The sequence below is a fragment of the Argiope bruennichi genome, chromosome 5, assembly GCF_947563725.1.
Source record: "Argiope bruennichi chromosome 5, qqArgBrue1.1, whole genome shotgun sequence".
In the NCBI taxonomy this organism is placed as follows: Eukaryota; Metazoa; Arthropoda; class Arachnida; order Araneae; family Araneidae; genus Argiope; species Argiope bruennichi.
Window position 1 is genome coordinate 8,739,808 of NC_079155.1, and position 3,478 is coordinate 8,743,285.

Below are 3,478 nucleotides of genomic sequence, written 5' to 3' on the forward strand. Positions count from 1 at the left end.
TCAAATATTTGATTGTTCAGTCGACGTGCTTCCAAGTATTATTCTAATTTATACTACTGCTTTGCTGTTGCTTTCTAATTTCTACTTCTGCTATTTGTTTGAGGTATAGAATTATAATAAAAAAAAATCGTTATGCCCTACATGTATAACCATTTTTATATTTAGTGATATTTGTTTTGTAATGTCTGAAGTGTTATTAAAAGGTAATCCAATTATAAAGCAACTATGAGACGCCAATGTGTTATAAGAACACATGTGAACAAAAGCAATGCAAAGATATGATGACATTTATATCTTTATAACCTGGGATTAATATTAACGTTAGTTATTCCTACCGCATTTCTAATATACTGAATTTCAGCTTCTAAATTAATGATAATTTGAAAGTTAAAACCAACAAGCTATAAACCATCTAACTAAATAAGTGAACCTAGCCGTTTTGTAATATCTTAATTGTAGTAGGAAAGCGGTAAACCAATTAGAAAGTAGCAATGATTGACAGACAGTTAAGTGTTAAAAGAAAAGAAAAATGTATGATAGCATTTACACTTTTATTAAATGAGGTTAATTTTAACATTATCTATTCTTAACGCATTTCGGATATATGAAATACAATTCCAAAGTTAATAATTTAAAAGTTACGATCATTTGGCTGTCAAATGCAAATTCTACTTCAAGAACATTTCTGATCAAATGTGTACAATTTAGCGCGTGTAAACATCACAATCTTAATTTGTTGACATAACTCCGCAATGAATTTATTGATCAAACAAATGCAATTACTGAAATTCCTTCGAAGTGAAAATACCTGAAATTCCTTTTTTCTAATCAAAAACAACTCGAGTTCAAAGAATCAAATCATTTTATACCGTATAACTTTTTGAATTCCGAAATTCAGTGAATTCGATTCCATTAATGCAAGAAAACGAAAAAAAATCATTCTTTGGAATTCACAGATCATTTCTAAAAAGAATTTTTTCCCCTTCTTTTTTCAGTTTTCGGTTCGGAGTTTAAATCTGTTTAAAAGGGAAGCTTCATCTGAATTTAATATCCCTTATCGCAGAGCCCTCCCCATCCATTGTCAGCGTATGCCGTTCGCATTAAAGAATTCATATTTTAAGGATGCTGCAAAAATCCTATTATATCCTAGTAATTATCTTGAGAAAGATCAAAATATCATCTTCCTTTTCTTTGATTTCTTTGTTAGAGACGAATAATTCTTACTCAGAAGAATCTACTTCAATATACATTCGTCTGTAAATGCTATAATTGGGTTTAGCATCTCACATCATGCCAATTACCATTTTATGGCAGCCAGTCGTAGTCATTTCCATTAGGGGTTTTTCGAAAAATAATCGACCCGCCTTTTATTCTGCAAAACTTCATTATGAACTGCTACTGCAGAAAAGAATTTTGCCAGTTATGTTGGAAGAATAAAAAGAGTGGCGATGGTCGAGAATTCCAACAATTTGCATATGATTTAGAAGGTAGTGTGCGCCGTCTTCGTTTTTGTTTAATGCTAATCATACGGTCTTTTATGTTTCGCCGAAAGAATAAAATGGATGTTGAACGAAAACCCAAGACTCGTTGGAAAATTAAAATATCATGTTCTGTAGAGAAATTTTCAACATTGAATACTCTGTTTTTGATTTATTAATAGAGATATGACTAAGTTAAGTACCTTTTAACTTGATCCGTTGTCTCTTCTTCTTAAGAATATATTTACTTCACCATAGAATGAATTGAATTTTTGAAAATAATTACAACTGGATGATATATACCGGCTGAATACTATTTCTCTCAAATAAGCTTATTTTCATAAAAGTTGTCTTCTTTAAAAACTATGTTATTATGAAATGATCGTGAATAATACCATCATAATTTTAAATATTTTGATGGTAATGTTTCAATTTTACATTAATATAATGTTATACGCTTTATCTTCTTATTTATTGTAAATTGTCCTTTTTACTTAACAATACACAAACTAGATAAATATTTAATGATATGCGTTTTAGTTAACATAGCAAATCTTCATAACCTCACAGTTACTTAGTTGCTAGTTTCTTTTCGCAAACTGATCTATTTGCTCTGTGGTTAGTTTCTTTTCGAAAACAGATATGAATCAGAATTATGCAATTTTATCGGTTATCTCATGGTTTTATGATAATAATATATATTGTTGCGAATCTGTAATGTTTTTTTTTTCTCAGCACAGTTTCAAGACAGTTTTATACACAGTTCTGCTGGATGTTGATTGGTTACCGAATCAATAACCCCCGGGAGTGGCGACGAACTAGGCGATTATTTGGCGACATGGCGACGAACTTTGAGATTTGGCAACAAAAATGGCTGAATAGCTTGGCATTTTGGTGATAGGACCAATAGGAGTTGAAATATGCTAATCCTTCGAGAACTTTCTGTGTCCTACTGCTGAAGCTATAAAAAGGACTCAAAACAAGCCAGAGTCAATTATATAGTTAGTCTATTGAGTCATTGCGAAGTCAGTTAAATCAGTCCGGCGAAGCGCAAGCGTTGTCAGATGCTCAAGCGATTAGAAAGTTGAGGATAAAGCCGTGTAACTAGTCTTGGAATCTTGAAGCAGTAGAGTCATGTGCTGAGTAGCCAGTCATAAAGTAGTGAGTCGGTAGTTAAGTACCGCTTAAGCGAGGAGACAGTGGCTATAGAAGTTTGGAGGGGCATGAATCTCTCTTCCTACTGTATTCTACTTATATGCTTTGTGTGTTGTTGTGGTTGTTTACTACCTGTTGTTTGTTGATTGTGTAAATCAAGGTCGTATTTTATTGTCTGCGTCTTTGTTTGAATAAACATCGTTATTAAACACTGAACCTTATATATTATTTCACCATTCACCCATTATAAAGAACCCGTTTGAATATTATGGGTTTACAGAATTTTGTGGAAATAGCAATGTGAAGATGAAGCAAAATTAAGTAAAAGCAAAATGAAATAGTTTTGAAAATACTTTTGTTTTAACTGTCATGAATTTCACCAACTAAATCTTCTAAGCTTAGATTCAAATGTGTTTATATAAGCCGTGTGAAAGTTAGTAATGTGCAGTGTCATTTAGTAAATTATTTTTGATATATTTTATGATATCCATTTTGCTTAATAATTCATTTAATAATACTTTACATAACAAAGAAAGAGAAAAAGAAATATTGTAAAAATTCAAAAATTGTGTGGTGAAATATATTCTAATAAAGCATGTAATTTTTTAATTTTATCACATTATTGACATAATTTTTATCACATTATTGATATAATTTTTATCACACTAATAATATAATCTTTTTAAATTATTGATATAATTTTTATCATATTATTGATATAATCTTTATCATATTATTGATATAATCTTTATCATATTATTGATATAATCTTTATCATATTATTTATATAATCTTTATCATATTATTGATATAATCTTTATCACAATATTGATGTTAGTATTTAA